Consider the following 26,408-nt stretch of genomic DNA (forward strand, 5'->3'; position numbering starts at 1 on the left):
AGTCCATTTCTTTCCTAATGGAGAGAGAGAGAGAGAGAGAGAGAGAGAGAGAGAGAGAAGGCATACCTACGCATTGTTATCTTCCTAGAGTGATTCCAAGGATTACTGTTCCATTCTCCTCACATGTGGGCACATAGTATCTACAATTTTTATCTAGCTTATTCTGATTGTGCCTCATTATTTTTCTTGTTTTATGATTTTTGAACAACCTTCTTCTGTGGGCTTCTGCCACATGTATCAAAGCAAGGACCTTGCCTAACACTGTGTGCGAGCCACAGATGACTCCAAGCATGCAACTAGCCTAAACTAGTAAGCTCAAAGATGACGATGGTGTGTCACTCACCGCTCTATGCTTGCTGTCGTGGACGATTTCTCGCCGCAAAGAAGAAAGAGCCACCGCTGTGCCGCACTCAATTACCTTCGCTGCCATCACGCTGCCGCAATGCTTAGTCACACACGCCCCATCTCTCTCTCTCTCTCTCTCTCTCTCTCTCTCTCTCTCTCTCTCTCTCTCTCTCTCTCTCTCTCTCTCTCTCTCTCTCAAACACACACACACACACACACACACACACACACAAAAGTACACAAAGGAGACGGAGAAGGAGATGGAGCAAGAGCACTCTTCTTGCATTGCACAATGAGAGAATGAGGTATTTTAGGTTTAGATTGACTTTTATATGGGCTTGCATGTTCACATTTGGGCGCCCACAATTAGCCAATCTTACCCAAACGTTATAGGTTCCAGTTTTAGAGTGCGCCTCTCATCGACGATCACTCTTAACCATTTCAACCTGACCGACAAGCCCGGCCAATAACATAATACACTACCAGCAGGTCCAACAAGCCCGGCCCATGGCTACATAAAAGGTGGTCGCTTGGTGGTGGTGATCGCTTGGTGGTAACATGCCCCCCTTCCTGATGTAGATTTCATCCTCGGAATCTAGTGATAGAAAGCCCGTTTTGTCCATGTTGTAGAGCATCTGGATTTGAATCTGCAAGGCAAAGTCATTGTTTTATGAAAGCGAAATTACATGGCAATAAATCAGGAGAGGAATGTAGAGTACATGTGGAAATGAGTAAATGCAATATTTATGAAATGCTAGACTACTATTAAGGACAAATAAATTGCACATTGATGAAATTAATTAATCAAGATTTTTGGGCTTATGGGTGATTTTATCAATTAGTTAGCTATGACTAAGGTTAAAACAACTATAGTACTAGCTAAGCTAACAAGATTATCTAAATGCAAGATTCCCTAATTGTGCTTTTCAGCTTTGATTAGCCAACTAGCTCTCACAACTCCAAACAAAAGCTTGATATTTTAAATGTAAGCTCGATGGAAGTCTTTTAAATGTCTTTTTTTCTCTTTTACTTTGATTCACAAGCATTTGACATGTGTGCTTATTTTGTATGTCCGGGACTTTTTGCTTCTCAAGGAAAAGCGCCCACACTGGGAGCCTCTAGGGCTTTAGTACCATAGACAATACATGTGAGTGAAGTACCAAATCAAGCCAGGATTTCTCTTCCAACGTAAGATTTTTCATTTGTGGCACTTATGTTTTTTGCTTCCATTTTCTTGGTATTCTCACTAGTGTCTTTTGTTGTTTAAGTGATCAAGCTTCTCTATGCCTAAAACATTCCTAAGGTCTCAAACACTCATATAGTTTTATCAACTAGAACCAGTGGTCAAGTAAATGAGTTAACCTAAAGTCACGGTCTCCTAATCTCAAGGCTCATCTATAAGATTAAACTCTAGTTCAATCAACTTAAGCAAAGACAAACTTATACATCTATAATGGCAGATAAAAAACATAACTATTGTACTCAAACAAACCATGCAAAACCATAATTAGCAATTATACATATCCACCAGCATGAATCATGGAAAGTAGTACACCTAAAGGGATGGAGTTGCTCATTTCATCGAAGAAGATGTCCTCAGCCATGTGGATGGAAATACATATAAGTCCTACATAACAATATCAAACAACAAGGCACTATACCTCGAGGAGACATGTCAGTGTGAAAAAATTAAAACTCCTAGAACACAAACTCAAAACACAATCCAGACCCCTAACCTACCTATATGTCGTCCCTTTTAGAATCAAGAAAAGAGTATATTATATAAACCATGTGGCATCCCTAAGGCTAGGCCTCTATCCTCATCATCTAGATAAACGAAATCATTTTCCATGAGGCCATAGTCTTCCTCGGTCTCTATCATTTCTTCTTCATCATCCCTTTGCGCAAGCATGTAAATCAAGAACCTCGTTATGCGTGGATACTCATCTTGTGCAAAAGAATAAGCATGTGCCACTAGAGAAACATTCACTACTGGGTAGGGATCACTAGTTATCCGTAGACGTATCAGCCATTCTAACTCCTCAAAATTTCTCTCACGTACAAGTCTCTCTACCAAATCCCATTCGCAAGAAAGTACAGGGTAGCAGATGTGAAACACTTGAGAAAAATAAAAAGCGTACCTTTTGTTAGTGGGTCGTCGTGACAGACGTCTGCAACATAGTTTTCTAGCACTAACATAATGTCAATACTCAGGGAAAGTGACTCGGATGGGGCACGGAGACTCTATGAGATCGTCAATATCACAAAGTGTACCTTAACAAGCAAACATACTAGCTCAACAAGCAAACCAACACTCAATGATCAGGGAAATTTGTCTATGTCCTTTCTCACAGCTCTAGGTCATCACGCCATTTCGGCACTCGAACGGACTCGAAATGCAACGAAACTTTAGGAGGAGGTCTAGGACACCTAGGGGCACTATCCTAGCAAGTTTGGTCGCAATCCGACTCTATGAGATCGTCAATATCACAAAGTGTACCTTAACAAGCAAACACACTAGCTCAACAAGCAAACCAACACTCAATGATCAGGGAAATCTGTCTATGTCCTTTCTCACAGCTCTAGGTCATCACGCCATTTCGGCACTCGAACGGACTCGAAATGCAACGAAACTTTAGGAGGAGGTCTAGGACACCTAGGGGCACTATCCTAGCAAGTCTGGTCGCAATCCGACAAGGTACCAAAATCATGATCCATCATGAAAAATGTCCTGAAAATTGCAACAGATCGGTCCAAAAAGGTCGCCCTATGGTCTAAGAACACTCTCCTATGGTCAAAACGACTAAAAACAATGATTTAAGCACTCAGACCTGCAATTATAGCTCACAGACGCATAATCGCGAACCACAACAGAATTGACAGTGCTTACACTTAGTTTAAAGACCAAAGAGAGAGGAACACAATGCAAGTTTCGGAATTGAAAACAAATTACCAAATCATTAGTTGCATCGATTACAAGTTTGGAGTAGCTTGTAGCTTGGGCGTATGTTTTTTGAGCTCCCTCCTTCTCAAGATAAGCCCCCTTTCACATTGAGGTTATTGACCTTTATACCTAGGGCATTCTAAATGGCCAGTGGCCGGGTCACATGGACCTTTATAATTGTCATGACAATATTACAACTCATGGAATTGACCTTCTACTCTGGAATTAGTATTTACACAGAGTATCACTACACTAGCTCGGACAATTAACAGAGTACAAATGTGGTGTCCGGCTACGTGTCCGACTAGGTGGACGCCCGTTTGATCTTTCCTCAAACATTCCCCCCTTCCTAAATCATGTCGTCCCTTGACACGACCTTGTACATGGATCACGATCCATGTTCAACCACATCTGGACTTGTCCTCTTAGGGGTTTGTTCCTGACTATGTCCACAAGCTAAATCTCAAATATTTTTGGATTTGGACTTGTTTTGACATGTCAAATACCCAATACTAGGTATGCACTTCGGTTTTCTGTGTGTCACCTGTTTTGCTCCCTTTTGACCCAAATTTGCTCAATTTTTTCCAAAACTGGACATGGGGATATGTTTTCTTGTGTAAGCACTACTGATCTGGAAAGTTTTCAGGTTAAGCTGTCACTAGGGTACATGGATCGTGATCCATGTTTGGAGCCCAAATTGACTTCTCTTGGTATCATTAGATTCACCATGCTTAGGAGGTCCTATGGTATCAATTTTTTTTGAAAATGGACCTCTGGATTGAAAGTTAGGTCAGCTCTGGTACTTGCACAGAGTACTTTGCAGTTCTGGGCTTTTGGACTGGTTTTTGGTATCCAGATTCACTTTTGAAAAGACCATTAGACTCCTGGTGATGAGCTCTAGCTATGGTGCAAATATGATATCAGTCTGTGACAAAGGAACATGGATCGCGATCCATGTACCTATGTGTCAGATTTCATTGAAACTTGGCACACAGCTTGCCCTTGGCTCACTGATCCCTGCTTTATGGTTTTTATGTGATTTGGACTTGTTTAGGTCAGGCAAAAGTCAATTCACATGTCTGTTTTAGAGTTTTCACCTTGAGCAATTTTTGGCTCTTTTCACCCACTTTTTGAACTTTTTTTACAAAATTTCTTTGGAGACTTTTGTTCACAATGGTCTCTGCTACTACAAGCTAGAAAAGTTTTTGTCCAAAAATTTCACAGGGGTACATGGATCGCGATCCATGTTCCACCACTTTTGTATCTGAAGGTTTGGTGTGCTAATAGCTTGTGATGTTTGTAGGTTGCTCACATATTTTTTTGGAATTTGGATCAATTTTGCCCTACCAAATCTGACTTCTACAGTCTGCTACGACAGTTTTGATAATGTTCTATTTTTGGCTCTTTTGACCACATTTTACAACTTTTTTGCATATGATTCTTTTGGGAAAGTTTTTCCAAATGGTACCAGCTACCTACTGCTCAAATCTCAACCAAAAAATTTTCAAAAAAAAAAATCATGAGGTACATGGATCGCGATCCATGTTTGTCCACATTTTGACATGAAACTTGGTCAGCTTGTAGTCACATGTTATGGTGATACTCTTCCCCAAATATTTTTTAATTTAGCCAACTTTTTTCTAATCAAAAGTGAGTTTTTCTGTCTGCCCTACAATTTTTGACTAGTTTCTGTATTTGGCTATTTTGACTAACTTTTTCCAATTTTTTGGCATGGTCCTTTTTGGCAAAGTTGTTTCAAATGATATCAAGGATGTACTTGTCAAATATCAACCCCAAATGTCAAAAAGGTACATGGATCACGATCCATGTTTGGTAGCATTTTTTCATTAATTTTGTTCTGTTGGTTCTTTATGCCCTGTAAAAGCCAAATCTCACCCCTTTTTGAATTTGGATCCCAAAATCTCAAGATCTACTCAATTTTGTGTCTGAAATGCCTATTTTGTTGTTTTTTCCCTAATAGCCAATTCTGATGTGATTTTTGAGTTTTTCTTTCCGACAAACTTGATGAGAGCAGTTTCCCTATGATGTACATTGTAACTGGTCACTTTTCACCAAAAATTGTTTTTTGGGGTACATGGATTGCGATCCATGTTCCTCCACAGATTCTTGTCAAACTTTCTAGATTGATTCTAGAGAGTATGTTGATGCCCTTGATCCACAAATTTTTGAATTTGGATCACTTTTGAGCTCTCTACCATCAAATTTTCAAGATTTCAGAGTTATGGTCGTTTTTGCCAAAATATGGTTTTCACCCTTTTTTCCTCAATCTTTTAGCCCAAATTTGATGGTGGTAGTTTCTACTTACCCTACTCCTAAGTATTGAAATGAAACATGAAACAAAAACAAACACAACGGTACAAAATAAAGTCGAAACGAAAAACGGAACATCACTCTGAAAGTAATGAGAAAATTGAAGAATGAAATGCTTTTGGCTATCTCACTCACAACCCTCTTTACTTCTCAAGAACAGATCTAGCAAGTTCTCGACTTCTAAACTCTACCAAGCACTAAACCCTGTGTCTAGCTGCTTCACTGCTAAGGTGTAAAGGGAATGGAGAGACAAATCTTTGAAAAGAACGCTCTAAATACGCACTAGGTCACTCACCATCTAAGGATCATATCCCCGGCAGCGGCGCCAATGTTAGCAAGTCGCCGCGATGGACGTCTGCATCATAGTTTTTTTGCACTGACATAATGTCAATACTCAGGGAAAGTGATTCGGATGGGGCACGGAGACTCTATGAGATCGTCAATCTCACGAAGTGTACCTTAACAAGCAAACACACTAGCTCAACAAGCAAACCAACACTCAATGATCAGGGAAATCTGCCTATGTCCTTTCTCACAGCTCTAGGTCGTCACGCCATTTTGCACCCGAACGGACTCAAAATGCAACAAAACTTTAGGAGGAGGTCTAGGACACCTAGGGGCACTATCTTAGCAAGTTTTGTCGCAATCTGACAAGGTACCAAAATCACGATCCATCATGAAAAAGGTCCTGAAGACTGCAACATATCAGTCCAAAAAGGTCACCCTATGGTCTAAGAACACTCTCCTCTGGTCCAAACGACTAAAAACAATGATTTAAGCACTCAAATCTGTAATTATAGCTCACAAATGCATAGTCGAAAACCACAACAAAACTAACAATGCTTCCACTTAATTTAAAGAGCAAAGAGAGAGGAACACAATGCAAGTTTCGGAATTGAAAACAAATTACCAAATCATTAGTTGTGTCGATTACAAGTTTGGAGCAGCTCGTAGCTTGAGCGTACGTTTTTTGAGCTCCCTCCTTCTTCTCAAGATAAGCCCCCATTCACATTAAGGTTATTGACCTTTATACCTAGGGCATTCTAAATGGCCAGTGGCCGGTTCACATGGACCTTTATAATTGTCATGACAATATTACAACTCATGGAATTGACCTACTACTTTGGAATTAGGATTTACACAGAGTATCACTACACTAACAATTAATAGAGTACAAATGTGGTGTCCGGCTACGTGTCCGACCAGGTGGATGCCCGTTTGATCTTTCCTGAAACACCTTTCATCAAAAATAGAAGCGCATGCCTTTGGTGAACTAGCCATCTTTGAGAATACAAATAGATTTGGTAGGTCTTTAAAACATAAGAGTTGTTTTTGTGTGCTGCTTGATGTGGCATGGTGAACTCGGACTTATGTGTAGGATCTGATAGGGTGCTCTCTCGTTGCTAGTTGCTCTTGATCTTTTACTATTTGCTATATTTTTCTTTTTGTTCACTAGAACTAGTATAAGGCTATGTATACAATCCCTCAATTGCAGAGTTCAGATGTCAAGGAAGAAAATTTAAGAGGATGGGGATATTGACGTGAGTGAGGACTCCCCCCTTCCTTGGGTAGGTCATACTACTCTTTGAAACCAATTGTTTCAGTTGGTAATAGCCGTGTCACCCTGGCTTCCACCCAGTTTGTCACATAGTCAATGGCAACAATAATATATCGAGATTAAGTGCTACAAGCTGCCGGACTAATTGGGCCTACAAAGTCCAAACCCCACTTTTCAAATGGTTGAGTCAATTTAACGGGATGTAAGGGCATCTTATCCTTTTGTTGTGTGATCTTGTAATGTTGGCATTCATCACATCCTTTTGCAAAAAGTGATGCATCCTTGAATAATGTAGGCCACCAATAGCTTGATTGCAACACCTTTCTAGCTATTAGTTCCCCTAAGAAATGTCCTCCGGCTATACCCATGTGGGCTTCTTGAAGTATGTATACATACTCATCCTCACGAGCACGTCGTCTAAGAATATCATCCTTCCCTACCTTGTAGAGAGTTCTTGCAATGAGAGAATAAGGTTCACATTCTTTTTTTAAAAATTGAGCTATGTCCTTACGAAGCTCTTTGGGTGGAAAACCATTAACTAGAACGTTCATAATCTTCTCACTCCATTCAGGTATGGTCTCGACTAGGAATAGAGAAGTTTCAGGCAATTCATCATCAACTCCAGTAGGGGATTCACCATTGGGTATGGCAGACAAATGGTCCACCATGACATGTTTTTTACCAGGTCTTACTACAATGGTAAAATCAAACTCAAGGAGAATTAACAACCATCATGTAATTCTTCCCGTGGAACAAGGTTTATTTACTAGATACAACAAGGCTTGATGATCCACATAGAAAACAAACTTGTTGGCAAGAAGGTAGTAGTGGAATTTCTTTACTACATAAATCATAGCTAAACCTTCTCGCTCTATAGTGGTGTAGTTTCTCTTGGAATCATTCAATTGACAACTTGCAAAGCTAATGGGGTAGTCCAATTTATGTTCTCCTAGTTGATCTCTAACACACCCAATAGCAAAGTTCGATGCATCAATATGCACATGGAAAATTACATTCCAATCGGCCACTCATAGAATATGAGTGCTAGTCAAGGTCTTTTTCAATGACTCATGAGCATGGTCACACTCCGCGATCTAGTGAAACTCAATAAGAAGTTTGTACAATGGACCAGCTATCTCGACAAAGTTTAAAATAAACCATCGATAATAACCAACACGGCCCATGAACCTTTGAACTCCTTTAAATAGCTTGTAGGTGGTGGCAATTCAGCAATGGCTTTAATTTTGCTCTTATCTGCTCGGGGGGTTCACTATGTGTAAAACTACCATATCACGTGCGTTCAAGACATATTTGTAAAACCCCTTATCTGTGAATTTTTTAAGGAATATAATATACCCTTTTCTTTTAAAATCTGTAAGTTTTTTTCAAATTCGAAAAAATAATTCCCTTCTGTATATATATTTTTGTAAGTTTCAAGAACTTTAAATACCCTTCTGTTGAACTCACGTGATAGGTTACATTTTTATTAGGTGATCTCCCCGGGCTCATCTGTGGAAATCCCATTTTTGGACACTATATGCCCTAAAATGAATCCATGCTTAACCCAAAATTGACAGTTGAAAGGGTTTAAGGAGATGCAATACAATCTGCACTTCTCAAACACTTTTTTTAAGCATGATAGATGTTCTTTCCAAGAGGAATAAACGCAAAGGTCATCTAAGAAAGCTTCGCAAGACTCCCTCAAATATTCTGTAAAAGCAGTGTTTATTAATCTTTGAAAGGTAGCAGGGGCATTGGTCAAGCCAAAAGCCATAACACGAAATGCGACAGTCCAAATTCGGTTATAAAGGCTGTTTTAGCTTGGTCCTCTAGCGCAATTGTGATTTGATTGTAGCCAAAGTACCCATCTAAAAAGCTATAGTCTTCCTTCCTTGCAACTCTTTCAAGCAATGTACTGAATATGGCTAGGGGTGATGATCCCTCCTAGTGGCGGCATTGACCTTCTTGAGATCCACGCACACCCTAAATTTCCCATTCTTTTTTGGCACAATCACTATTGGAGACACCCATTCTAAGTGCTTGATAGGGTATATGAATCCGCATTTCACAAGCTTTTCAATCTCTTCTTGAACGATCTTTGCATATTTAGGATTCATTGGGTAGGGTCATTGCTGAACTGCTTTAGCCATGCTATTCATGGGAATTGTGTGTTGCACCATGGAAGGTGGAACACCTTTCATATCATGATATGTCCAAGCAAATATATCCCTAAATTCCTTGAGAAGTTCTTTAAGTACACACTCCTCAGTCTCTTTCAGATCTTGGGCAATGAAAACAGGTTTGGACTCTTCTCCTAGGTCTGTTAACTCTATTTCCTTAACTATCATTGGACCGTCATAGACTCCATTGCTTCCATCGATAGGTTTTCTTTGAGCCTTTGTACACACAACCTTACATTCCTCTGTGGTGTAGAATTTGAAATATTGAGGTGTAGGGTGTAAGTCTGTGGTGTCCTGTTGTTCTGTGGACTGTGATTTCACTTTTAATTTCTTTTTTTGTTGATCTAACTCTCGATTTTGTCGTCTCCTTATGGTACAGCTCAACTTTGGCTTCTCTATAGCCTCTAGTCGTGCGATGTCAATGGGTTGTGGACTACATCACATAACGCTTTGAAGGTATTCACCCCAGTTATCTACCAACTTCCAATGAGCATCACATGCCCCTATATAATTAAGCCATTCTATGATAGATTTTCTTTCATTTATTCTAGCAACAAATTTTCTCTATATTGTTGCCTCTTATATCTCTTACTCTTCTTGTCTAATTTTTTATTACGGCGGATCTCTAGTGAAGAGACACTATATGAATTGCTACTTGTGTCTTTTGCTCCCTTGGATAGATTGTCATCTAGGGTACCACTGGGCTTTGAATGGTTTGTCCCCACATTTGCACTAAGATTTAACTCAAATTATTTGTCCTTAGAGTCAATTTCAATTGATGATTCTGACCCCAAATCGTGTGGGCTATAGTCTTGTGAGACGCTACTGGTTCCAATGCCAGTCAAACCTTCATTTTGTAGGTCATCAGAAGCTATATGCATTGCTTCTAGCATATTTAAGGGTACGAGTGCTGGAATTTCATCCTTCTCATGTGTCACCCAGGTCGTCCCCTTGTTTCCCCAAGTGTATATGTTTGCTGCTAGGTGGACCCAATCCACATTGTCTGACTCAGTAATCCCAGGAAGTACATCCATATAAGGAGAATCTTCCCCAATGTCAGTGTCCGCTTTACACGTGTAACAATATTGTAATGGGGCCAAGTGAACTGCAGTGTCAGATCTATGATCAATTATAAACCTGTTTCCTAGAGGATGTGCTCGACCATACAAGATCCACTCGAATGACAGAATCTTGGAGCTGCAAGTAGACATGGTTTTTAGACCAGTCAAGCACCATTTTTGCTGCCCTCATGAAAGGACGTCCTAAGATCATCTTAGATGCCATAGTGTGCTTGGAGAAATCCATAGCAATAAAGGTAATTCTTATTTGATGTCCAAAGACCTTGATCTTGAAATCTTCTAGCATCCCAATAGGTTTAACAATAGACCCATTGGTCATCTTTACTACTATGGTTGTGGTTCCAAGGTGAGGTCTTCCCATAGTTTCCCAGCAATTTTTAGTCAAAATGCTAACCCCAGCGCCACCATCAAGGATTCTCTTCACTGTTAATCCCTTGGTAGTGATTGGTATGATTGCATTGGATTCATCTCCCTCAAAGTATTGACCCAACTTGTTAATAGGTATTTCTACAATAGGGTTCTCATCTAGGTTGGTTTGTGGATCTGAGTGTTCCTCCTTTATTGGCATCTCCCTAACTGCATCCATCTATGCAAATTGTGGTATCCCAGCCTTCAATTCTCCATTGAGGAAAGCTCGAAGAGCTAAGAATAGCTCAGGGTCTCCATATAGTTTGGACATGATGGTGGTTCTAACTTCGGAAGCCATGAAATCCATCAATTTGGAAATATTTAACGGCACCTTTTGGGCTTCAGTCCCTTGACGTGGGGAAGGTGGGATCTCCATTTCTTCGATAGGGTCACGTAGTCCCTCTGTAAACATTCTTTCCAACAAGAAGGGAGTACGCCCACTTTCCCATGACTTTAAGTCACTTTCTTCTTGGATGACACTAGGTATGGCTAGGGGTCTATGGACTTTCTGAGGTTGTTGTTGCGTAGGGAACATTGTGTCTGTAATTTGGATCTACCTAGGTGCTGGCTCTAGATCCGTTTGGGTATCTTCTACCAAACTCCTTAATTGCTTGACCCGCTCGATCTCCTCTATAGGGTTTGGATAAGTTCCTATCTTCTTCTTGGATCATGGCCATTGCGGCTCATGATGATCTTCCTTGTTGGTTTCTTTCCTAGTGGTCGTTTTGGTCTCCATGGTCTCACCTAAATCATAATCCTCTTCAGCATCGTTCATATTTACAGGGTCGTCACCAGTCCCTATATGATGGTCTTTGAACTGGGATCTGACTTTGTTGCTTTTTGCAATCTCTTCCTTCGTGTTTTCTTCTTCTTCTGAGATTGGGAAATTGATGTCGTGTCTCTTTCTTCCAAAATATAATTTTGTTTTTGGAGCATCAATCGTGTGAGTACGTTTATTGGTACCACAAGTGTACTTTGTGATGGCTCCTCAGTAACCTCAATCAAGTTTAATGGCATGAACTCCACATCGATGACACATGAGTATCGGCATTGTAGACGTGCTCGCTTGATTGGTTTGCATTAGTGTAGCGTTCTTTGTAGCCTAATAGGACACTCGGTCACACAATGTGGACCTCCACACTCATAGAATTGAAGAGGTGGCCTCTTAGCAGTGTAATTGATATTTTGGCCTCTTGCAGCAAGAGAAGCTACTTGATAGATAGGTTTGACTTGTCCTCAATAGTCCTCCATGTAGTATTGTGGACTTTCTTCAAGCGCATCAATCCCATAGGCAATATTAGGGTCTATATCTTCCTCACAACCTTCCAAACAAGCAATAGATGACTCACAACCCACTTGATTCACAGAAGTAATTCTCGAATGTGGTGGTTGCATTCCTAGCACTGGAGGTGGTAAGGGTGTTGTTTGAACAACATTTTGGGCCCTAGGGACCATGTGTTGTGACGTTTGTTCAAGAGATGGAGCCAGCATCAATGCAAGCACTTGAGGTGTGTGTGTCCATGCTAAGGTTGGTCTATTGGCCATCACGCGCTTAAATACTATGCAATCCTTAGCTTGATGACCATACCTCCCACGTACATTGAAGTTCACTCTATAAGTAGGGAATTCACTGGTACTATGCGGACCATAGCATACTGAGCACCGTTGTTTCTCCCTTCTTGGATACATATGATTGTTTTGTGAAGCACGATTGTCTTTAAGACTCTCTTGAGTGGCCTTGGTAGATCTGCTAAAGTCATCTCATATATCTTTGGCTCCTTAGCAAAAATAGTCTTTAGGGTCATTGGCTGATGCCCCGATGCTTGCGAGCTAATAGATTCAGGCTCAGCAAACAATCTTTCTCCTTGAATCATTAAATATCCTCCAATTGGATCGCATTGATGGTGACTGCTTCCCAAGTGGTGATACCTCTAATGACTAGGCCATTGTAGATATCCTCATGTCGTAATCCCCTAATGAATCTACAAGCAATTGATTATTATTGAAGTGCTCATTTGGATTACAACAAGAATTTAAATGCTTTAAGCGACTAATAAAGTCTCTCACCAACTCTCCTTCCTCTCGTTGGGCTTTTTGGAGCTAAGAGGCTACACCCCAAAGCACTCCCTCTCGTATGTATTCTTTCAAGAACAGTCTCCTAAGAGTAGGGTAAATCATTTTTTCTTCCACCCTTAGGGTTCTATACCAATCCCCAGCCTTCCCACTTAAGGTTCGGCTTAAAGCATTACTCTTATGCAGGTCATTGTGTTCTCCTAGAGAATCGCATAGTTGTTCAAACACTTTAATATTCTTTCTCACATCCCCATCTCCACTAAACTTTTGTGTGAGCTTGGCTATTTGTATTGTCTTACCTCTAGGTTCTCTATCAGGCGTGTTACACATATTCTCAACAATAGATCGACCGATAGCTTGAGCAAATGTTGCCAAGTCACCTAAGTGAGCAGGCACCGTGGGTGAAGGCGCTCCAGAGACTACATGTGAAGTAGGTATTGGCATTGGGCTTGTCGCATATGAAGCCCTTGGGTTCCACGTTTGGTACGGTGTTGTGCCATGTGGCGGTCCAAAGTTCATATGTGTGGCCCTAGGCATAGCAGACGTCGGATGTGACATGAAAATGCTAGCCGGTATGGTCCCATGGAAATAAGAGCTTGGGTGTTGTGGTTGTGGACCATAGGTTGTTGAAACAATGGGAGGGTAGGGGCTACATGAGTGTGAGGACCCTACACACTTGTAGGTACTGTTGTAGGCATTCAGCTACCATGTAGGGGTGCTTCACTAACAAATGAGGTCCATAGCGTGTTTCTCGGCATGCCCATCATTGGGGTAGGCATGGTAGCCGTGGTGTCATCAAGGGAAAGATGAGCTAGACTTGGAAAAGTAAAGCTATCACTTGTGGGCTCAGATTGCATTGAGACCCCTAGCGAAACAACATATGGAGGATCCATCGGACTTATCAAAGAAGTCTCCATTTGCAATAAGGTTGGTTGTTTATCCTTCCCTGTATCCAAGAATCTCATGAGACCCGTTGAAGGCATGTGGATCCCCTTGTTCTGTCTCTCTAGCTCTATAACCCTATGGATGACCTCACAAACTCTTTGTTGTTGATCCTCCACACTAGTAGCACCCATTGTGGATTGCAGGACATCTTACCAACCCACGTGATACGTGTGACCAGTGTATAGGTCGGTTAGAGTTTCCGTTTGTAGTTCGTACTCCCAGTTCTCATTTAGGAATGCTCCATCTAGGATTGAGGTGCTAGGGGTGTCCTTTGAACTAGATGCAATGTGGCTCTCTATGGATTGACCCTTAGCGGTCGCTAATTTAGGAGCACTCGATTGCTCTCCTAGCAATGATATTGACATAGGGGCTTTCACTTTTAACTCGCTTCGTTGCTCCGCCTTGTGTAAACTCTAGATTTCCTTTTCCCTAGCCGCAATGATATATCGTTCAACTTCTTGTACTTCGGCAAGGCTTCTACCTTCAGGTAATATAGCCTCGAAGGGGAATAGCTCTGAAGAGTCAGGGGGTGCAGTTAATGGAGTATTAACGTACACACTCTCTAAGGGAATAGGGTCTACGTTGGTCATGAATGGAGAATTTACTTCCCTACCCCCCTCATTTACATCGTTAGCTCCATGTTCGGAGAGAGTGGCTCTACTAAAGGTTTCCCTCAAGCGGCTAAGCACACTTGGCCTGGACCGTGGATCCATGGCATGCATGTCTTGGCATGAATTTTCAAGATTAGGCATTCGGTAACCCTCCATGGCGTTGTAGTCAGAGGAAGAGTCACTAGACGCTATTTGCGGGTCCTGAGTGGTAACACCTTGGGTTCCCGCTGAGGGCCTAGAGCCTAAGGTAGAGGAATAATGAGTGCTCGCGTAAACGGAGACACTCTCGATGTGCTCGTCCTCTAGCACACAACCAGAGCGTAGGTGCATGTGACATCGACACTCTAGAGGTGTTGGTGAGTGCCCGTGAAGTCCACTCACCTAGTTTTTTAGGTGCTTACAACCCAAAAATTTTTGCATTTTTGGTCCCTTTTTTTAACCGAGCCACAGAATATGGCGTGCGATAGCTCAAAACGAGTGTCTTGGCTAGAGGGACGTGTCGTGCTTTACAGCCCTCAGAATCCTAAAACTAGTCTTTTTCTAGGTGGGGAGAGGACTAGAATTAGTAAGTCCAAAGGGTGAGTGTGAAGGGAATGGTGGAGGACTTGAGGAACTTGTCCCACATGCCCTCATTCCTTCTTGTGGGGGTAGGGTATATATATAAGAGTGAGTCTAGTATATATCATAAGATTGAGGACTGAGGCCTGTGCTTGGGCTTGGGCTTGGGGAAATGATCCCAACCCAAAAATTTTGTAGAACACACTCACGCCTCACGCTTAAATAATTTTGGTTTTTTGTTTTTTTTAGGCAGTCACCGCGGGCACGGGTTCAGTGGCCTTTTTGGACCACACACACACTACACCTTTACCTACTCTCCTAGCTAACCTAACCTTATCTCTACAACTAACTACTCTGCTAACTAATCTTAACTACTAACTGCTAACTCATAGTGAAGCTTCCTACTGCTTAATCATTCACTACCTAACACACTAACTACTAAATGTGCAAATAAAAAACTGTGTAAAAGCAGACATTGACAGAAAACAAGCTATTCACTAACTATGTAAAGACTGTGTGCAGGTAGACATTGGCTAAAAACACTCATTCACTTGTAGAAAAATAACTTCTTCTTCTTCCTCTTCCTTCCTAGCCCAAACACTCATATAAGCACAGAGTTCCTCTTGAGCTTAGTGCAGGGAGATTCCCCGGCAATGGTGCCAAAAATGTGGGCTTCTACCGTACATATCGAAGCAAGGACCTTGCCTAACACTGTGTGCGAGCCACAGATGGCTCCAAGCATGCAACTAGCTTCAACTAGTAGGCTCAAAGATGACGATGGTGTGTCACTCACTGCTCTACGCTTGCTGTCGTGGAGGATTCCTCGCCGCGAAGAAGAAGGAGCCGCTGATGTGCCACGCTCAACCATCGTCGTGCCGTCACAATGCTCTCTCCCTCTCTCTCTCTCTCTCTCTCTCTCTCTCTCTCTCTCTCTCTCTCTCTCTCTCTCAAACACACACACACACACACACACACTCTAGTACACAAAGGAGACGGAGAAGGAGATGGAGCAAGAGCACTCTTCTTGCATTGCACAAATGAAAGAATGAGGTATTTTAGGTTTAGATTGATTTTTATATGGGCTTGCTCATTCACATTTGGGCACCCACACTTAGCCAATCTTACCCAAACGTTATAGGGTCCAGTTTTAGATTGCACCTCTCATCAGAGATCACTCTTAACCATTCCTACCTAACCAACAAGCTCGACCAATAACATAATACACTACTAGGGGGTCCGACAAGCCCGACCCATGGCTACATAAAAGGTGGTCGCTTGGTGGTGGTGATCGCCTGGTGGTAACATCGTTATAGTGAAAGGCAACCAAGTAAATGAGGTGCTAGGTTAGAGCGTGTAAATGGCTTAGCTACATTTTTGTAGCATTGTGTTAGCTGCCAGTCATAAATATTTCACCAACATTAGGAAAAATATGGACTCTCCTTGGGCCTTTTTTATTAGTGAAGGCTTAAGGGAGAACCAATGAGAGGGCTCTTGGGATATCACCTAAAGGGGGAGGAATGGTAGGGGTGCAGCCTAATTGTCTCTTCAATGCTTGGTTCTTAGAGAGTGGGGGGAGAGAGGCTGGGGGGGGGGGGGGTAAAGGGGTAAAAGCCCTAAAATATGAAATTTTTTTAAAAGTGTCAAAATTGACTCATTTGCCTCCAAAACTGTCCCAAAACATATACTAACTTCAAAAAGTCAAATTCCCCCTCCAAAATCCACTTTTCTCTCCCTCTATCACTACTTTTCTCTCCCACACTCTCCCTCTTCTCCGTCCTCCCATTCTCTCTCTACATTCAAGGTAGCCATAGCCAAAATCTTTCCACCACTCTCTTCCTCTCTCCATAGCTCCCCCTTCTCTCACACCTCCATGAACCCTCTATAGTCCCACACCCCATAGCCCACAGCTCACCACTATCCTCTCTACCTCTCACTCCTCCCCTCTTTCTCTATCTCTACTGTCAAAGCCACCATAGCCACCATAGGCAGCTCACCTCACCCTCCCTTTAGCTCCTCATTCTCTCTCCACAGTACCCACACAAAAATAGCCAACAGCCTTGCCCACTTCTCTCCCTCACCTTCCTCCCACCCATTCCCAATCCCTTCCTAAGTCCAACTTGCCAAGCATGACCACCGCTAATACGCATAGACGGCCCAAACCAGAGATACAGAAGATTGTGTTGCACAACACAAAAAATTCAGAGGGGGGATGGATCCCACAGGTATTCAAGAAGGGTTCATGGGTCTACATGCAATCGTCCAGTGTTGGACCTCATCGCGTATGATGTCAAAGTGTATTGGAACACCATTGGAAGGGAAGACTATTGGCATTCAAAGAAACCAAGTTCGGAATGGTGGCCATCGTGCGACACGTGTACAGTGCAGCTGAGATCCACCTGCAGAGAGCTTCAACTCAATTTGCACCTCATTGTAAGTCCTCATGGTTTAGCTATCTCATGCATATATCATGTTTAACGTGCATGCGATCATTTTGTGTGACTAAGGGCATTTGTAAAGATTTTTTTCCATCCAGCTTAGTTGAGGAGCAGTCGCTTGAGTGCCTCTCAGGCACGTTCATGGTTGTATATGCTCACATTGGGGATCTTATGTTTCCTAATGTCTCATCGAAAAAACTTACCGAGCAGCGAATATTCATGTACTCCCACAAGTACGTGGTACCAAAGTCAAGCCAAAGCTATGGTAGGTTAGAATCCGTGGAGACACCCTCATTACAGAGTGCAAAATGGCCAACTCCAGACCATTAGGCCTTGCTTTCTTTCAAGTGCAAGGTGCTGCAAGATTTCCAAGGGTCCCTACAGTTCGGTAAGGCAACCAGATCAGTGGGTCTCACTTGGCATTGTCCCATCCATTTGTTTGTGCATGCATTCTGCTCTCTGCCGATTGTGGAAACACCGACAATGTTTGTTTGCAAAGAAGTTGATGTAGATGCAATGGACACCATTCTAGGTGTCAATTGGGGCTATGTTGACGGTTTGCATGATGGTGACCGTTACAAGTGCAATGTGTCCCCCACACAGCTTTGCCTTCGATATTTGAAGGCAAGGTGCACCTTGTATGCACGGTTTAGCTACGAAAGGTGGATGCACAAAAGTGGCAAATGGATACCCTTGCAGCTGACGGTCGAAGAGGTTCAATCCTTTGAAATTTGTGTTTGCATGCCCAATAATGAGGTGGAGGTGGTTGCAGTGAACCCATATTGGACTCTTGCCAATCTTCGGGGACATTTTGTCATAATAGGATTCGAGGATGTCGGCAATGCAAGTTTCAAACTGGAACAACGCAAGTCTGCTTTGTGCTTGATTAGCTACCTTTTCTTAATTTTTTGGGTATTTGTATCTTGATTGCCCATTTTTTGGTTGTGTCGAAGGTGGATGGAGGCCACTATGCTTGTTTACAAAGATTGGGCTACATACGAAGTCATCTTGTCTAAGTGAATTGGCTTGTAACTTTATTCTTTTATATATTGGATATTTTATTAAAGATTTTGAAAATTTTTAGGGTGTTGTACTTGAATTTTAAGGCGTTCTGTAATTTTATTTTTAAAACGCATATTTTAATTTTTTTTCGAGATGGAATATGTCTATAAAAGTGGGACCACCTCCTCATTTTACCATTTTCATCCCAGCATTGCAGAGAGACCTAGCATACCCAGTTACGCAAAGAGAAAGCATGGCTGCAACTAGTGCTTTAGATGCATTCCTTAGTGAGGATGGGCATGCAAATCGCTCTGAGCTTCATGCATTTTTCACAACCCAACCCAATTTCGAAACCACCTTAACCCTCCACTCTCAATCTCTTGAGCACATCACTTCATACATTTGCACGTGCATGGGGAGATTCATTGTTGAGTTACCAAACCGGCAAGGGCAATGGGTCCTGAGGGCCTTCTGCACCACATCTACAAAGAGGACAGGCCATTTCATCAGCGGCTTTAATGCTTTGCCACCATAGCACAACCCGCCGGACAATATGTGCGGCTTGAAGAGGATGATGTGCGAGCAATGCATAAGGGGAAGATCGGAAACACTTTTTTCTCTGTCCAAGCCATAATGATCTTCCTCCTTCACAAGTGCCCAGCAGGCCCTGACGTAGTGCTACCACACTTGCATATCGGCAGGGTCCTGGTTGATGTGAAGGACGCCAAGCCCGTGCCCATTGACACATCCACAGAGGAGAGGACACTTGCCTTGACCTACCCCTTAGGGATTCAAGGCCTCTTGGAGGCCTCTCCATCTGTTGGTTCATCCTCGGGGCTGCCAGAAGGAACCAACACTCAGGATGCCATCCCTAAGGTAGAGACTACTCGTTTCTCCTCCATTGTGGTGGGTGGGGAGGAGTTTGTGTTTTTGCATGATCTGGAGAAATCCTTTGAGCTTCACATGGATGAGTGTTTCGCCATCCTCGATGCCCATGGAAAGTTTGAGGTTGATACCACCACCTCCCATGATGATCATCTCCTACTGCCCTTGGGGAATACTGTGGCGGACACAGCGGCGATCGCACAAGCCGAGGTGGCAGCGGCCGAGTAGGCCAAGGTCTCTGAGGAGGAGTTTGTGGCAGTGCAAGCCATGTGTTTGGCTAAAAACACAAGAGTGGATTCACCATCACCTGCTACAACACCTGTTTTTCTTGATCCAAAGGGGAAGTCAAGTGTGGATCTTTACTTGCACCCAGATGCTGATGAGGAGGATCGTAGACAAGAGGTATAGATGCTCACTTAAACTTGATTGTTACAAATGATTATGTTAATGTTATAACTAACTTTTGCCATATTTCTCACAAAACCTATGTTTTGCAGGATGTTTTGGAGGTGGACGCCTGGGCGCAATGGTCAGGGGGGAGGAGGACCCTGTTCGGACCTCAAGCGGCACTTGCTCACTACCTCGGCACACTTTTGACTGGTGACGTGGTGTTTGTGCATGCCGACTACTCCCCCAATGGATGCTACAACATTTTTGCCCTCAGTTCACTCTCCAAGGCATTGTGCTTAACAACCCTTGCCCAATCGGCCAACCTTGTAGTGCTTGTAAAGAAAGATTTTTCAATATCCACATTCGGCATCAACTTTCGCGGGTGCCTCATCGCCAATGTCGGCATGAACCAAGCTGTAGGGATTAATGACACCCAAGAAATTACAACCACTTTGCTTAACAAGGAGCCACCCCAAAAGGCCAAGCACCAAAAAATTGTAATTTGAAAGATCCTAAAGCAAAAGCCGGATATCATGTAAAGCTTTGACTTCCTTAATGAATCTACTTTTTGTTGTCTATGACTCTCTCTTGCTTGCAAGCTTTTGAATTTGTTATATGTTTGGCTTCCAATGTGTTTATGAGAAGCACCAAAATTATTGATATGCCTACTAAAGGGCTTGGGAGGCCCCAAAATTTACTTTGTTATATGTTTGGCTTCCAAAGTTATTGATATGCCCACTAAAGGGCTTGGGAGGCCCCAAAATGGGCTACCACAAGGGCATGCATTTGGGTCTTCCATCAGCATATGGAAGGGGCAAATGCGCGCCCTTGTGGCAACCCATTTTGGAGTATCTCAAGCCCTTATAAAGGCTTATCAATACCCAGATAATTTACAGTTGCAAAACCAAAGCACAAGAGACAACCATGTTTCAAAAAATCTATGCTACATGGACTTAGTGGGGCATGCACTTCCTGATGCATTCATTCTATGTGAAGCATCAAGCAAGGGAAATATCCCTAATGCTTGGTAAAAGTTTTTGGAAAGCCTTGGAAAGGGCTTGGAATGGCCTAAGAATGGCTGCCACAAGGGCGCGCATTTTGTCCATTCATCTACCTTTGGAAGCACCAAATGCGCGCCCTTGTGGCATCCACTTTGGGGGCATTCCAATCCCTTTCCAAGGCTTTCCAGAAACTTTTACCATGCATTAGGGATATTTCCCTTTCTTCAATGCTTCACATAGCATGGATGTATCAGGAAGTGCATGCTTGACTTAGCCAAGGTGCTTAACGTAGGCAAGTTTTCCCAATGCCAATCTTTAAGCTACATACATAAAAAAGAAGGTAGACAAAACATGAACCACTGCTACATCGCATGGTGCACAGTTAAAGCAATACAATGCACAAAGAGTGGGGTATACAATCAAAAGACGCTTATATTCAAATTCTTCCCAATCTTGGCAGTTCCGTAAATACAAAAGATGTTTGATGCTATTGCTCATGGCGCAAACGACGATCAAGCTGCATATCCTTGGGCATAATCATTACACGCTTTGCATGGATGGCACATAGGTTCGCATCCTCGAATATGCTAGTTAGATATAGCTCTACTGCCTCTTGGACTGCCTCTATGGCCACGACGCCCATTCGAAACTCAGTGTTGTACATTTGCAAAACCTCCTTGCAAAGCCTTGCAAAAGGGGCCCCCCGAATCAAGAGCTCGGTGCTCTTCTGATAGTGGCGAATATCCGCAAAAGCACGGCTGCACTTTCGCACCTTCTGAGGTCGACGGGGAGGTGCATTTGTTGCACGAGTTGGGGGAGCCTGCTTCCTCTGCTTGTAGACAATGATCTTTCTCTTTTTCGGTCGCACAGGTACCTCCAACACCTCATAATACGATTCCAACCACTCTTCATCTGATTCGTGCTCTTCACTATTGAGCGGATGTGATGGTGTGGGTCCACTCCCTGTAGGGAGTGTCTTACCCCCAGTAGACATGTGAGCGCCATAAGTTTGTATTTTGACGCCAATCCATGGGGGATCTTCATCCATTTGTGTCTCTTCTAAGCCTTCTGACGGCTGCTTTTGGTTGTTTGTTTCTTTGCCTTGGTCGCTCTCATCTGCCGTGTTGCCCTCAGAATCGTTGGAGTCCGATGAATAGACAACAAGGCGATGCTTCCTTCTCTCTTTTGCTACTATAGAGGACTGACCATGTTGATTTGAAGCTCCAGCTTCTTCTGTGTGGACCTCACCTTGAGCTTGTGAAGTTCCAGCTTCTATTGCTATGGCTTGGATTCGTTGGCCATCTAGGCCCTCTAGATATGCAATCCTTGCCATTTTTTTTGTTCTTGCCATGGTAGCATCTAGTATGGAAAATGAAAAAATGAGCGCCTTCAATCTTTAAATAGGGGTTTTTGAGATTTGGGCCCTTTCACACTATGCGGCCAATTAAGTAAAAAACTCAAATAAACCAATTAAGTTTAACAAGTAAACCTGGATCATGCGGACGACTGGCGCGACACCCAAACGTTGCCTTTTCAATACTTAGTTGCACGCCAAGCCTCATGGCCCAGGGCCGCTCGCGAGCGTTTCCACTTCTCGGATGCTGCAGTACGGAAGGCCTTGCGTAACTGCTTTGCTAACATCGACTCTCTTGCCTTCTCAATAGTGCGAGTTCTCCCAAAGGTGTGCCTAAAAAACCAGTTAAACATCTCTTGGAGGTAGTTAGAGTGTGAACCACCACCACCATGCCGAGTATTCTTGAAGTAGACTCCTTTTGCTCGATAGTGGGACTTCTCCATGCGTTGTGTACTCCATATATCAAGCGAACCATAGCGTTCCATGAAGTATGCACCATGCACATAGAGAATGTGCTAAAACAACCAAAAAGGAGATAAGCCAATAGAAAAGTTGAACTTTCAAACATTGCATATCTATTAAGTCCGTTAAAATAAACCATGTAGTGTGTAATCTTGCTTTCAGACCATCCGTCCTTAGTGGCCTTTATGAACTCATACAACACCTTCTTGAACTCCTCTCGCTGCTCAACGGTGGTGCTTGAAAGATTCATCAATTGCACAACCTTTTGAAAGGATGACCATACTAACTTGCGTTGGTTAGCAACCTCCACATTGGGATCTTTGTCCGTCGTGCATGAACACAAATCTTTCCACAACTCCCACCGCTTCTCACTTGCTAGATTGACACTTGCCTTGGGTACCTACATTGGAGACTTTGACATCTTCTTGAAAAATCGACGTGCCTTGGCTCCATTCATGGAAAACCTTCTGTGCCACCTCATATGTCTTCTCCCTACAAGTCTCTGCTACAATGTTCACCCTTGATCGGTGACATCCAATCTCATTAAGGAGCGTCTCCACCCCCTGCAAGGAGTCTTTTGACCGTTGAAGGGGCTTCATTGTGAAATCATAATCAATGTGATGCTTTAGCATCCTATCAAATATTCACATAAACGCATGCAATGTACAAAAGTGAACATTGTTGAGGGAGAAGGGAATTATGGGGTTCCACCCAGGATCTTTGCTATCCCTATTGGGCACCTCTAGCATATCACATGAAAGAACCGAAGTTTGCCACTCCCTATTTATATGATCATCGTTATCTTCGTCCTGACCTTCCACTTGAGTTGCTCGACTTGTCTTGTGCCCTTTCACACAGAATGGGCAGGGAAGTAAAGAATGTGCACCTTGTTTGCATCCAAGCATGCACTTTATGGTCTTTAGATCACCACCTAAATTCCATTCAACATCAAACTCCCCATGCCCTGGAACCATGAGCTTCTCACCATTTATTTGTGCTTTAATGACCTCTGTGACCCATGGGATTCTACTAAAAATCGATGCAAGGACTTCATGTGTCTCTTTTGGAACTTCAATTGCACCAAGCCACCATATATCCTTCTCTGATTGCACACTAAAAGAGGGCTTTGTCGCTTCACTCGAACTGCAGGATTGCTTGGCATAAGTTAGGGCTTCATTCATAAGTGTGATGCTCATTCTCTCCAACTTTCTCCCTTTTACAATTACACACTCATCCAACTTCAACACAAACACAAGCTTGCCTTCAAGAACTACCAACAAAATAAAGCCTCAAAATGCATGTTATGACACATCATAGAGCATGTAGGCAACCCTAAACTAACCTGCATCACTCGAATTGTAGAAAACAGCCATGGAGTGCTGCAATCGTATCAAGTCCACAAAAATTTGGTGTAAACAAAGCCTTCGGTCCGCAACACACTCTTAGAAACAGCATCGCTTCCCTTCCTGCGGCCCTTCCTTCCTTGCGATTTGCTACGGAGCAGTTGAAGAGGCATCGTGTCCTCAATATACAAGTAGTCCCCTAATCAGTGAACAACATCTTCATTTGACACCCTCTTGGCAATCGCCACTCTGTGAGGAAGTGGAAATAGGTTTTCTGTGACTCCTCGACTTCTTAATGCATCTTTTAACACTTGATGTATTGCTTGATAGCCCTTCGTACTAATCCCAACAGCATCACAAATATCCTGAACATCTACGTCAGTGACAATATTAGAAAAATCACTAAGAACTCTCTTAGTGATTGCGTCTTTCAAGTGTTTTGCTTCTGGAGCATCAAGCATCCCAATAAAGTCCTCTTTGTTGAAACAAGAATGAAGTAAAGAATCAAGATGCCCGAGCTGACGCATTCTCGTTGCCGCATGTTTCTTGGACGAAGTTCCTACTACCCAAAACAACAATAATGAGCGGTACTAGACTTAAACAACATGAGGGGCAGAACATCTTACCTCATAGCTGTCACCCTTCGTTTTCTTGCCCCACCACGTGGTGCAAGAGTCTGAATTTCGGACAACTCCCGTTTCCTTACCCTACCTCCCATGGAAGTACTCTTCATGTGTGAGAGAGTATCCTCAAGCTTTTTAATTTCATTTTCCTTGGTTGCGATGGTGCTCTTTGCCTCCTCGAGCGCACTAGTAGCTATTTGCATCTGATCTTGAAGATTGTGGAAACTCCCATTCAGCAATTGTCAATGACGCAAGTAGATCTCGGACCGAGCAATCTCGTGTCTGTTGAGTCTCTTGCAATAGACCAACAAACCTTGCTCTCCATTTCCAACATATTGCAACAGTGATGGAAGGTTTGTAAAAGGCGGATGGACATTGAGAGAAGGATCCTTTGGGTACAAGCATCCCTCTGTCCAGAGATCCATATTCTTCTCCCCTTGAGCCCGACGTTCGTTGGCTGAAGGTAATGTACGCAAGCATGTCTTCTTTGTTGGAACATACTCTTGAGGTAGGCGCAAGAAAAGACCTGGAGACCTACCGTATGAAGAGCTTGCTGGGACATTGGTCACGTCCTCAAGAGGCATTGTAGGATGGAGAGATGGAGCTTGAAGGATGGAGAGATGGAAAGGAGATGGGTGTGTAGGTGCAGCAGCAGGTGCATGTGCAAGGGGGATGGATGTAGGAGAAGAGCTTAGATTAGGAGGGAAGGTCGTCAATTTTGGGGGGAAATTCTTAAAAGTTTTGGAGGGAGTCAAAAAATGCTGAATTATGATTAATTTAGCTTAAAAATATATTTTTTTATATGTATATATATTGGGGCCACTTTTTAGGGGAAAATAGAGTTTATTTGAAAGATTTTGAAAAAAATCATTTTTTTTACTTCTTTGACCCACGGATTTGCTTAGGTGGCATGGGAGAGTTAAGAGGCCACTTACAAGTTGGCAAAAAAGCTAGAGAGAGAAGATAGCATTCTCCCCCCTACTTTTCAAATGGTTTACCCCCCCCCCCCCCCCCCACACCTTTTTAGGGGTCAAAGGTGGAGGAGACCCTACCAAAACAGCCCCATTCAAAGCCTTTGTCCCCCTTAATCTTGACACGCTTCTTTGTAATTAGGGATTCTTACAAGGCCCATGGAGAGTCCATATTTTTCCTAATGAGACCATATTTCCTAGTTTCCAAACCTCAGATTTTCATGAAAATTTTCTACAATGACAATAAAGGTAGCCTATTAGACATCAAAACTATGAAGAAGTTTGATTGAGGAAGACTCCAAATCCTCAAAGGAGTATCTACCTAAAGAAAATTTTGTATTAAGACATTTCTCAAATTTTTGGTAGTTCTATCGGATTATTTGTGTGAAGCACCTCATTGGCTAGATTTTGGTAATTCTATTTAATTATTTGGGTAAAGTACCTCATTGGCTAAATCATGTCTAAATATTTTGTGACATAAATGTCATTATGTGCCTTTTCTATGGTGGTGATGTACTAATTTTGTTGTACATAAAGGGATTAGACAATAGCAAGGAGTCCTTTTAAAGACCTTCCCTTCACACACATCATAGCCATTGTTCATTGTCAAGTCATATGAAAGATTAGCCTTGACAACTTCAAGGTGTTGGGCTATACACCTGGCAAGCCAAAGTTTGGGGCTGCCCAATGAGTAAAAATCTCTAGAAAATTTCCAATTCCAACACCACCCAAAGGTGACACCATTGCTTGGCAGATCACTATCCCTCCAAGGCAAGCCAAAGATAAGCGATTGTTTGGAATCATTCTCACTTCTTTGGATGATATTATCATCCATCACTTGGTGAGGTCAATTTTCACACATGGCAAGCCAAATTTTAGGGCTACCTTGTGAGAAAAAATCTTTCGTGCA

The 26,408-nt window shown here is 42.6% G+C and overlaps 1 pseudogene; it reads left to right on the forward strand.

Annotated features, from left to right (window-relative positions):
• The window catches only part of LOC147453885 (uncharacterized), a 30,205-nt pseudogene extending 9,922 nt beyond the window's left edge, over positions 1–20,283 (forward strand).
• The last annotated feature ends 6,125 nt before the right edge of the window (positions 20,284–26,408 follow it).

The sequence above is a fragment of the Adiantum capillus-veneris genome, chromosome 7 (assembly GCF_014529385.1).
Source record: "Adiantum capillus-veneris isolate H3 chromosome 7, ASM1452938v2, whole genome shotgun sequence".
NCBI classification, from domain to species: Eukaryota; Viridiplantae; Streptophyta; class Polypodiopsida; order Polypodiales; family Pteridaceae; genus Adiantum; species Adiantum capillus-veneris.